This window comes from Octodon degus, unplaced genomic scaffold (genome assembly GCF_000260255.1).
Source record: "Octodon degus isolate 3935 unplaced genomic scaffold, OctDeg1.0 scaffold00011, whole genome shotgun sequence".
Classification (NCBI taxonomy): domain Eukaryota; kingdom Metazoa; phylum Chordata; class Mammalia; order Rodentia; family Octodontidae; genus Octodon; species Octodon degus.
Genome location: NW_004524587.1, coordinates 26,994,273 through 27,006,936, shown reverse-complemented (window position 1 = coordinate 27,006,936; position 12,664 = coordinate 26,994,273). Strand labels below are relative to the sequence as shown.

Below are 12,664 nucleotides of genomic sequence, written 5' to 3'. Positions count from 1 at the left end.
GAGAGAGAGAGAGAGAGACCAGCTCAGCCCACCAGGGGGCGGGGCTGGCTGGCATGTGGTGCTGGGGGATTGAACCGCGGTCGCTGTGCTTTGCTAAGCTTGTTCTAATTAGGTGCTTTAGACCACTGAGCCATCTCACCAGCCCTGTTTCTGGAAGTTTTTAATAAAGAAAATGGTATTTCAGTAAGACAGTCAGTTTTGGAAGTGCCCTTAGGGTATTATTGAAGAAAGTTATAACTAGGAAAGAATTGAAAGATTGTCATTAATGTTTTTTAGTTGCAGTCTGAATAAAATGTACTTTAAAACAAGACTTACAGCTGTAAGCTCTTGTGTCCTGGTTCTTGAATATTGTCAGCTTTGGAAAGAACGCCCTTACTTTCATGTATTAAAAGACAGGAAGGAGTGCTTGAACAGCATGTTATATCTTTAACATGTTTATGACAGGGCCATGCATGCATTACTGTCCATTGGGTGACTTGAATCATGCAGTGAAACTGTCACATGCTGCCTGATGGGACAGTTGTGTGTACCACTGTGAGTCAAGCTCCCTGATGGCACAGTTTTATATACTGCTCTTGGTTCAAGCTGGTGGGAAATGTGTTAATGTATCTTAGCCAGTTTTTAAAATAGTATTTAAAAGTAAATTTAGCTACCTCAGTACAGTGTGGTAGCTGTATTGATATTGGATATAGTCAATGGGTGATTGATTCTTTAGTGTAGTATTTAGAAAATATTCCAAAAGTAGTGGACTCACTAAAGAAGGTAACTGTACTTTAATTATAAAGATGACATTCCACTCTGTGATATGTGAACTCTTCACTATATGTTGAAGAGCATCTGATTTTGGTAATGGTGGACTTATTTCATCAATTCTAGTCACACACCTTTCCTATATTCTGAACCATCTCTGAAATCAAGATGTGTCCTAAATTAAGTGGTACTTGACAGCATATTTTTCTTTCTTACTGGTATATATTCTCATAATAAATAATGTATGAGATTTGATGAAATACTGTATAGAGTGACAAGAGTTTAAATTTGAAAACCGTAGAATAGATGATTCTAAGCTATATTCTGTGATTTGCTGGCAGTTTCCTAGGAGTTAGGACTGGGTCACATTTTGAAGTTTGAGAAGGATTTTAAGAATGTAAAACACCGAGCTCAGTAGGTCTTTCAGTTTATCATGTTGTATCACACAAAGATACCTTCTCATCTTGTGCCCTGGTTTGTTTTTTATGTTTGTGATGCATGGTGAATACATTCATTGTGGGGATTTGGTACATGTACATATCACATCTTACTCCTTTATATTTCCCCTTCTGCTCCCTTTTCTAGCCCTAGATCCCTTTCCCATCTGAAAAAGATCTACCTCCCTGTTTCCTATTATCTTTTATTTTACTCTAATTTATTTATATTTTGGATTTGTAATAGAAGAGTAACCATATAATATTTAAGCTTATGTGTTTAATTTATTTCACTTACATCATGGATTCAAGGTACATCCATTTATATTTTGATTCTCTTTTTTTCCCCCAGTCCTCTCTCCTCCCTTTAGCTTCTCTTTGCTGTTCTATTTACAAAGGTTTGTTTGCATTTTATCCTTTGCTTTAATCCCTTTTTTTCTTCTCTTGTCTTTCTTTCCCTTCTCCTTTCCCCTGCCCTAGTTCCTCTTTCGTTTTAAATAGTTTTTTCCCACCTCACAGTATCTGTTGTACATGTTGATCCTTATTAGTTCTTTCAGTTTTTCACACCAGAGAAACCATACACTGTTTATAGAGGTGAGTCTGACTTATTTCGCTTGCGAGTATGGCCTAAAATTGCATCTCTTCACCTAAAAACGTTTCAAGTTTCTTTCTCCTTTGTCATGGCTGAGTAGCATTCCACTATATTAAAAAGACCACATCTCTTTTATCCATTCCTCAGTTAATGGGCATTTGGGTTGTTTCCAGTATTTAGCTATTACAACCTGTGCTGCTAAAAATGTGGGTGTTCATGTATTTCTGTGGTATGAAGTATTTAATTCTTCTGGGAAGATAGTCAGAAAGGAAATAGCTGGGTGAAATGGGATCTCTAATCCTAGGGGCTTTTTTTCCCTCTTCACTTTCTTAAACTTTGTTAAAGAAAAAAAGTAACCATGGTGGTAAGTTTCTAGAACATAGACAATTTTCTGGGATTCCTCCAAAGTTAGATTTGATTTACAAATACATGCTAGAAGTGTATGGTTCCCAACTTTACTAAGTAAGTAAGAGGCTGAAGTCTAAAGCGTTCAGACAACTTTCCCACTCTGTGGTCTCTCTTCAGATCAGCAATAATTGCTAGAACAGCTACTATGACTTCATTATTTTTTTAAAATATATTTATTTGCTCTTTAAAAAATTTTATCTATCTATTTATTTATTTATTTATTGTGTGTGTGTGTGTGTGTGTGTGTGTGTGTGTGTGGCCAGCTCAGCCCACCAGGGGGCGGGGTTGGCTGGCATGTGGTGCTGGGGGATTGAACCGTGGTCCCTTGTGCTTTGCTTAGCTCTCACCAGCCCAACTTCATTATTTTTTGTCCCTAGCTCTGCGAGTTCTTCTCTGTGAGCAATCACAGAATTTGAGGCAGCTTGATTAAAAGGCATCTCCTATGTCAAAACCAAAAATATGTTTGTCTGAAGCAACAGGCAAACCTTCTTTTGTTTGATTTGCTTTAGCTACTGCATCCTGTGTTAGGGACTTCTGAACAAAATGCAAATTGCCTTAGGCATTACCGGGTAATCTTCATGGAATCTCAAGGAGGTTAGCAAAAGCCATTACACCAGCCTTAAAATCAAGATTATTTACATCAAAATTGATCAATGGCTCTGCATTTTTAGTTGCATTGTCAGTATTTTTTTGCATTATCAGGTGTTAAGTCCTTGTATTTTTCAGCATTATCTCCATATTTAAAGTGAAACAACTGGGCTGGTGAGATGGCTCAGTGGTCTAAAGCACCTATTTAGAACAAGCTAAGCTAAGCAAAACACAGGGACCGCGGTTCAATCCCCCAGCACCACATGCCAGCCAGCCCCACCCCCTGGTGGGCTGAGCTGGCCACACACACACTAAATAAATAAATAAATAAACATTAAAGTGAAACAACTAAAAATAAATAAATAAATAAATAAAGTGTAACAACTAAAGTAAGAGCCAGTCAATTGCTTCTTATCAATCCTGAATCTTGCAAAGACAGTTAGCATTTCTGAGATACTTTTTAAAGATCTTGAGACAGTCACTGCTGGGGATTTTTCTTAAATTGCCTGTGTCTTCAGTCTTTTAGTGTCTAATTTTCTGGTCTTCAGGCCAGTCAAAAACTTCCAAATTCTGTTTCATCTTTGCAGTTGAAGCCAGCAAGGTTTGTGGTAGTTGAGAGCTATCAACTTGTTCAGAGCTTGGTCCCTGCTCCTTACTCGGGGTCCCCCAGGCCTCTGGTGAAAGAGAAGTGAGATTGAGCAGGCTACTTAGACACTGGTGATGCAGAGAGAAAATCCTAGTTTTTCAAGTAATCTCCATACTGATTTCCACAGTGGTTGCACCAGTCTCCACTCCCACCAACAGTGGGGAAGTATTCCTTTTTCTCCACAGACCCCTCCAGCATTTGTTATCAATTGATTTCTTAACGATAGATAGCCATTGTTTCTGGAGTGAGAGGGAATTTCAGTGTTGTTTTAACTTACATCTAATAACCAGTGATGTTGAACATTTTGTCATATATTTTTTTGCTGCTTATATTTCTTCATCTTAGTGTGTATTCGTCTTAGATGCCCAGTTTTGGATTGGGTCTTTAAATTTAGGGGAGTCTGATTTTTTTTTTTTTCAGTTCTTTATATGTCCTATATAGAAGTCTTTTGTTTGAAAGATCACTGGCTAAAGTTTTTCCCACTCTGTGAGTTGTCTTTTCACTCTGTTGATGATTTCTTTTGCTGTACAAAAGCTTTTTAATAGGATGAGATCCCAGTTATTGATTCTTTGTATTGTTTCCTGTAGTTGAGGTTTTGTTTGTGAAATCTTGCCTGTACCTATGTCTTCAAGAGTTCTCTACCTATTCTCTCTTCCAGCAAATTTAGTGTTTTTGTTTTAATATTTAGATCTTTGATCCATTTCTGTTGATAGACATTTTTAAGATGTAGCTATTCAGAATTGTGCTTCCACAAACATAGTCATTCATGTATCACTGTAATATAATGTCTTTAACTGTTTCAAGAAGATAGCTTGAAGGAAAATGGTTGCATTGAATGGAATTTCTAGTTTTAAATTTTAGAGGAATCTTCATACTGATTTCCATAGTGGTTGTACCAGTTAACATTTCCACTAACAATATTAAAGGGTTCCTTTTTCCTTGCAGCCTTGCCAGGAATTGTCATTATTTGATTTCTTAATCAGAGGTATTCTTTCTAGATTAACATAGAATCTAAGTGCTGTTTCAATTTGCCTTTTTTTTTTGGGGGGGGGGGACCAGGGATTGAACTCAGGCCCTTGCGCTTGCCAAGGAAGCGCTTACTCCACTGAGCCATCTCCCCGGACCCCTCAATTTGCATTTTTATCGTGGCTAGTAATGCTGAACATTTTTTTTCATGTTTTTATTGGCTGTGTGTACTTCTGAAAAATGCCTATTCATCTCAGTTGCCCGTTTTCATTTTTTTGTACTTTTTTTTTTTTTTTTTTTTTTTTTTTTTTTGTGGAACCGGGGATTGAACTCAGGCCCTTGTTCTTGCCAGGCAAGCACTTATTCTGCTGAGCCATCTCCCTGGCCCCCTTACTTATTATTAACTTTATTGAAAATCTATAATAATTTATACCAAATTAAAAATTGAAGACAAATATTGAAATGTGAAATATGTAAGATGTAGACAGAGTGAATTTTAAAAAAATATTTCTGAAATGAGTACATGAGATTAATAATAGATTGCATATTGTAAAAAATTTACAAACTTAAATGAATAAAACAATAAAAATTGTCTAAAGTAAACATGCAGAGAGTTTATAGTTGTGCCAAAAATCAAGAAACTTATATTCATATAGTTAGAATTCTCAAAGTAGAAGGGGGTAGGCAATAAATATTTAAAGATTTAGAATTTCTGAATTTAGTTAAAAGTATAGTACCACATTTCCAAGAAAAATGAACCTTTTGCATAAGAAGTGAATAAAATCATACAAAGATACACAAAACTGAAATTGCCCAAAACTAATTGTAAAGAGAAAAAATCATTAAAGCATATACATAGAAAAGATATTAACTATGGGAGAACAAAACTAAATAGCATCTTATTCCACATTAGAAAAAAAAAAGAGCAAGTAGGTGAAAAACTAGACTTACTTATTCAAAAGACTGAAAAAAACAAATCTGTCCTAAAAAAAAAAAAAAAAAATCTGTCCTCATTGAATTTTATACTTAGTAAACATACCTTTGAAAACTAAAAATAAAATATTTTCCAGTTACACAAACTTGAAATATTTTAATACCCTCAGACGTAGCATATAGAAAATAACAAAGAGCATAATCCAGAAGGCAAGAGAAGTTTCTTTATGGTCCTGGCTAAAGAATAAAGAGCTCTTAAAATGGTAGTTATGCAGCACTATGTAAAATATAATTATATTAGACAAACCCATTTAAAAGGTCATTGAAGATTTCCACAAAACATTATCAATCGTATGTAAGGTAATATACTTTTTTTTCATATATATGTAAAAAACAAAGAAGAACTAATACAAAGTCGTTGGAGGACCAGGGAGATGGCTCAGTGAAATAAGCGCTTTCCTGGCAAGTGCAAGGGCCTGAGTTCAATCCCCGGTTCCAACAAAGTCAATGGAAAATGGAAATACACTTTTTAAAGTTTCCAATATTAGGAGAAAATATCATACCATGTGTTATAAGTAGATTGTAAGTCAAAGAAACAGTATAAATCATAAAACAAAATTAAAATTAAACAATATTCAAAATTAAAATTAAATTGTGAGCCCAACTAAGAGGGCAGAATGTAGTGTATCATATGTATGAATCTGTGATCAATTCAGAGTACTCACACAGTATTTGATTAGGCTAATATATACAGAAATACCAACTAAGAAAATGTTTTCATGATAGTAAAGAATTACTAAGAATAAAACATAACAAAAATACTAGAATGGCAAATATAGACCAGTACTTCTAACAGTTTGGGGATAGGGTATCATACAAAGCTCTAGTATGTGGTGGATGTGGACAGTGTCCATGACTCTTACTGGTGGCCAGGTGTCATTTGTGGGACTGAGCCACTGCTTTTTCCTTGATATCCACCCTGTAGACCTGGACAGAGTCATGACCCATGTTTAATTGTTTGCCCTATTTGGTGGGTTCTTTCTGTTCTCATTCATGGAGTTGTGGTCTTTTTGATCCCTCTGTAGAATATCTTCTAGTAGTCTGTGTAGGGTTGGCTTTATTGTCATGAAATTCTTTAGTTGTTCTTTGTCATGGAAGTATTTCACTTCTCCATTGAACTTGAAAGAGTTGTGCAGGGTATATCAGTCTGGGTTGGAATTTGTTTTCTTGCAAGACTTGAAGTACTTTTCTCCATGCTCTTTTTCTTCTTTTTTATATTTTGGTGGAACCAGGGATTGAATTTAGGCACTGTGCTTGCCAGGGAACTACTTATTCTACTGAGCCATCTCCCCAGCCACATCCATGCTCTTCTTGACTTGATGGTTTATGAAGAGAAATCTGCCATTATTCTGTTTTTAAAAAAATTATTTATTATTACCATTTTTAAAAATATGATGTTTCTTTTCTCTAGCAGCTTTTAGTATACTGTTCCTGTGCTGAATTTCTGGGATCTTGATTATTATATGTCTGTGTGTGTTTTTAATTGGATTGATGTTATTTGGAGTTCTAAATGCTTCAGTTATCTGGGTGTCAGATTGTTGCCCCATATTTATAGTTTTCTGCTATTACTTCTGCCCATATTCTTTTTATATCATTTGTATTGACTCTTTTCTCATTGATGACTATTAGTCTTACGTTGTTTATCTTTGCATCATCTTGCAGTTGTTGGATTATTTTTTCTGCATCCTAATTGTTTTTAAGAGATCATTTTCACTAGCTGCAGTGGTGTCTTCAAGGTCTGAAAGTCTATTTTCACTTTAATTCAAACGGTTTTGCCAGCTTGTGATTGAGGTTTTAATTTCCTGTATATCACTTTGAATCTGCTTCATTCATTCCATTTCTTTCCTATATTGCTCATTCAAGGATTCCATCATTTTTATATTCTCTTTTTTATCAGTGTCTTCTTTAGAAGTACTTAGTACTTCTTTTATTATAGTTATTTCTTTACTTTAGAAATTATTTCTTATCTGATTTCCTCTATACCTTTCTGCATTTGTTTCTTTACTTCAGATGCTATTATATCAGAGACTTCAGGTGTATGATTTCCAGTTTCATCTATGCTACTGTCTCCTGCATTTGTTCTGGGTGGGTGCGGGGCCTAAGAATGCATTTTGCTCCTTCTCTTTGTCATTTTGTATAGCACTGTCTTCTGACCTTTGGTGCAGAGCTTTGGTAGTTACTACCTTAGCACCAGGTCTGGATCTACCAAGTCCAAACTTTTCCAGGTGGGTGTGGCTTGGGTCTGGCTGCTGTGCTCCACTTCTTCCTGCTGCATCCCTTGGAAGTGAACCTGCTGTGCTACTCTGACAAGATGTTATGCTCCTTAATCAGCTGGGTAGGTCTTTCCTTTAACCTCTCTTCAGGGAATGCTGCCACAGGGTTCCACACTAGGCCTGTCTGATGGAGGACGTTCCGAACATAAGCAAGGCCTGTGTGCTGGCTGGAGTGAGAATCTGGAGGGCCCCGTGTGGTCCTACTCACACACCAGGCCTGTGCACTGGCTGGAGTGAGGGTCCCAAGGGCCCCAGGTGGTCCTACCTCTTTTCTTTTCTTTTCTTTTCTTTTCTTTTCTTTTCTTTTCTTTTCTTTTCTTTCTTTTCTTTTCACTCTCTTTTTCTTGGCTGGCTCAGGCTGCCTTAAGGGCGGGTCTGGTGTATGTGGAGCTGGATCAAACCTAGTCCCTGTGCTCTGCCTAAGCAGGGGTTTTAGTCTGCTGAGCTATCTGGCTGGCTCTCAGTTGCCCATTTTCTTTTGTTTTTCAGAAGCTATTTTCTTTTTTAGTTCTTTATATATTCTAGATATTAGTTCAATGCCTGGTACTAAAAAAATAAAGTAAAATATACTCTTTGTGTGAGGAATAGCTGGCAAAATTTTTTCCCCTGTTCTGTAGTTCATTCTGTTAGTTGTTTCCCCTGATGTGCAAAAGCTTTTTAATGTGTTATAATCGTATTCTTTGACTATTCATGTTATATTTTATATGCTGGAGGTTCTGCTCAGAAAGTACTTGCCTATGTCTGTGTCTTCAAGAGGTTTTTTTTTAACCTATTTTATCTGTCAGCATGCCAAATGTTTAATATTTAGATCTTTGAATCATTTGATTATAGTTTAGTACATGGTAAGAAATAGGGGTCTAGCTTTTGTCTTCTGTATGTGGATAGCCAATTTTCCCAACACCATTTGCTAATAAAAAGGCTTGTCTTTCCTCCTGTATATGTTTTTATCTCTTTGTCAAAGATTGGGTGGTTAAATGTATATAGGGTTGTTTGTATATCCTGTCTTCTGTTCTACTGACCCACATGTCTCGTTTTGTGCCAGTACCATGCTGTTCTTACCACTGTAGCTTTGTAATATAACTTGAAATCTAGGATTATGATGCCTCATGCTTTGCTCTTGTTACGTTACCCAGGATTGTTGTTGCTGTTTGGAGTCTCTTCTGGTTTCATATGAATTTTAGGATTGTCTTCTCTATTTCTGAGGAGGATGCTGTTGATATTTTAATTGAGATTGCATTAAATCAGTTTTGGAATTATTGACATTTTGACAATGTTGCTTCTGTTTATCCAGCAACAAGAGATATCTTTCCAATTTCTGATGTCCTCTTTGATCTTTTTCAGAATACTGTAGTTTTAGTTGTAAAGGTTTTTCACTTCTTTGGTTAGGTTTATTCCTAAGTAGGTTTTTTAAAGTTCTTTTTAATTTTTAAAATTATGAGTGGTATTATTTTCCTAAATTCTTTCTTAGTGGATTCTTGGTGGGGCATAGGAATATTTTTGTTTTGTATGTTGGTTTTATATTTATTGATGTGTGTGTTTGTTGAATCATCCCTGCATCACTATATTGAAACCTCCTTAGTCGTGATATGTGATCTTTTCAGTGATTTGTTTAATGTTCAATGTTTTTTATTTTTTTTTTTAATTTTTTTTATTTATTAGAGAGAGAGAGAGAGAGAGAGAGAGAGAGAGAGAGAGAGAGAGAGAGAGGTGTGTGTGTGTGTGTGGCCAGCCCAGCCCACCAGGGGGCGGGCTGGCTGGCATGTGGTGCTGGGGGATTGAACCGTGGTCCCTGTGCTTCGCTGAACTTGTTCTAAGTAGGTGCTTTAGACCACTGAGCCATCTCTCCAGCCCAAATACTCTTTTTTTTTTTTTTTTTTTTTTTTTTTTTTGGTGGAACTGGGGCTTGAACTCAGACCCTTGCGCTTGCCAGGGAAGCACTTACTCTACTGAACCATTTCCCAGCCCCCTTCAGTGATTTGTTGAATTCTGTTTGCCAGCTTCTTGTTGAGGATTTTTCCACCTGTATTCAAGAGATTGGCCTGTAGTTCTCATTTTTAGTTGACTCTTTCTATGGTTTGCTAGCTTCCAGGAATGAGTTTAGAAGTGCTTCTTCCCTTTAAATGTTATTAAAGATTTTGAAGACTGTTGGTATTATGTCCTCCCTGAAAGTCTTATACAATTCAGGTCCTGGGCTTTTAAAAGCTTGTAGGATTTTTTAAAAAATTACTGCCTTAATTTCAGCCTTTTATTGGAGTTTTCAGAATTTTTATTGGTATTCTCACTTTGTCAATACATACAGTTTTTACTGGTATGTTTTCTTGGTTCCATTTTGGTAATTCCTGTGTGTCTAGGGATCTGTCCATTTCTTGGAGCTTCTCTAATGTGTTCGAATAGCATTTTTCAGTAGTAATTACTTTTGATCCTCAAGATTTAAGCAGTGTTGTGATGTTGCCAATTTTGTTAATTTCAGCTCTGATATTCTTCCTCCTTATATGAGGTTTGTGTTTGGACTGTTACATTTTTCTAGCTTCTTGATATGCTTCCTGAGGTTGAGCTCAATGTTTTTCTTTTTTGTTGTTGTTGTTGTTTATTTTCTTGAGATAAGGTCTTGCTGTGTATAGTTGAGGCTGGCCTTGAACTCATTGTATTCCAGACTGGCCTTGAACTCAGGCAGTAGTTGTTGCCTAGGCCTCTGACGTTCTGGGATTATGGACATGTGTGACAACCCAAGCTCAATTTCTCCAGTGTGAGCATTTACAACAGGAAATTTTCTTCTTCTGACTGCCTTTATTTTGTCCCATAGAATGTTGTACTGATATCATTTGATTTGAATAATTAATTTTTTACTTTATTTCTTCCTGTGGTGATATTATTATTATTATTAACTTTATGCAAAGCTTTATTCCAGAGGGACTCAGTCCTTGGCAGCTGCCTTCCTCATGTCAACCAGCACATTGCTCAGCTCCTCATGCTTTGTATTTGCATGGATGTGTGTCCCTACCCTTTTCTTGATGAACTTGAGGGCACATTTGTCCTTGGAGACCGTGGGCAACTCCATGGCGTGCCGCTCTTAGGGGGCGATTGCCACACACCTCCCAGATCATGTCCTGCATGAATTTGGTGTGTTTGGTGAGACGTCTGTGTTGACAGCTGTGCCTAGGTTTGCTCACATTCTTAGTCACCTTGTGGCCCTTGTTGAGGCTCACGGCCATGCAATAGCAGAGGACCATGGCTGCTCTTCTTTGATGGTTGCTGTGGCGGAAGGTGTTATTTTGTATTGGAAGTGGAACTCAGGATCTTGCCCTTGCCAGGTAGGTGCTGTTCCTCTGAACTATATCCCTGGCCCATGACTGTGTTATTTAATGTCTAGGTCTTTGTAAAATTTCTGTGGTTTCTCTGTAGTTGTTGGGTTTTTTTGTTTTTTGTTTTTTGTTTTTTGTTTTTTTTTTAGTGCACTTGGGATGAATTTGATTCTTTTATATTTATTTAAACAGGTTTTTTTGGTGGTGGTGGGTTTTGTTTTGTTTTTTTTTTTTTTTTGCGGAACCGGGGATTAAACTCAGGCCCTTGCACTTGCCAAGGAAGCGCTTATTCCACTGAGCCATATCCCCAGCTCCCCCACTTTTTTAAAACGGGTTTTATAGACTGTAGTAGGGTAGAACAATCTATACCTGTCTACTAAGTCTATTTGTACTATAGCTTTCTAGTAAAGTTTGAGTCAGCTCTGACATTTTTTTTTATCTTTTGTTTAGTTGAAAGTGGAGTATTGACATCATTGTGTTTGTGTTGATTTTGATCTTTTATGTCCAGTAGTGTTTTGATGTTAGGTGTCCTGATACTTGATACATATGTATTTACAATTGTTATCTCTTCCTATTAAATTGTTCTTTAACTAATACTGTATGTAGTGAACTTGTTTTTGTGTTCTGAGAATAAAATTGCTACCCTTGCTTTCTTTCGGGGGGCTGCTGTTTAGTTTGAATTTCTTGAATGAAACAGACTGCTGGGTTGCGGTTTGGTTTGGTTTGGTTTGGTTTGGTTTTGTAGTCTGCCAATCTGTGTCTTTTAAATGGGGAATTGAGGCTGGCCAAATAGCTTAACAGATTAAAGCACCTGCAAACAGGCACAGGGGACAGGGGTTTGATCCCCAGCCTGCCTGCTGTGCCAGGCCATCCCCAGAATGAGCCAAGACAGCAATTGAGACTGGGTATGGTGGCACGCACTTGTAATCTCAGCACTTGGGAGGCTGTAAATAGGAGAATCACTGTGAGTCCGATCTAATAGTGAGACCCTGAACACCCTGTAGACCCTTTCCTAAAATACAGGAGAAAAAAATGGGGAGCTGAGGCCATTTACATTGAAAGCTATTAAGGAAGACATATTCCATCATTGTATTCTTTTTCTGTTGTTGAAGCCCTTAATTTTCCCTTTAATTATTTACCTTGCTTAATGTATTCATTCCATCTGACTTGCTTTGTTGGCTTTGTCCAGGATATTTTTTGGTATTGGGATGTGTGCACGCATGTGTGTGTGCGTGCACGCATGCACTTGTGTGTGCTGTTCTGATGTTTGTGAATGGTGTTTTTTGTCCTGGAATAAATTTTGAAAGAATTTTGCAGGATATATTAGTCTGGGTTGGAAGTTGTTTCATTTTAGGGCTTGACACACTTCACACCAACCTTTCTTGGCCTTTGAAGTTTATGTTGAAAAATAATCCTAATTATTGAAAGTGTCCTACTGATTTGATTCGAAACTGTCTCATTGCTATTTGTTTATCAATAAAACTATGGCAAAAAAAAAAAAGAAAAGAAAAATAATCCTAATGAGTTTACCTTTATAAGTGAGTTTGTGCTTTTCATAGACAGCTTTTAAGATTCTGTCCTCTTTCCTCTTTAAAAAAAAAAAAAAAAAATCTGGGATTTTTAACTTTGTTGTGTCATGAGAAGTTTCTTTTTTCTTTTTCTTTTCTTTTCTTTTTTTTTTTTTTTTGTACCAGGAATCAAACTCATGGCCT

General features: G+C 36.7%; 1 protein-coding gene and 1 pseudogene across 3 annotated transcripts in view; one reads left to right on the top strand and one right to left on the bottom strand.

Annotated features, from left to right (window-relative positions):
- The window catches only part of Nup93 (nucleoporin 93), a 139,229-nt gene that overhangs the window by 92,460 nt on the left and 34,105 nt on the right, over positions 1-12,664 (top strand). The window lies entirely within an intron of this gene.
- Positions 2,209-10,708, bottom strand: LOC105741419 (annotated as a pseudogene).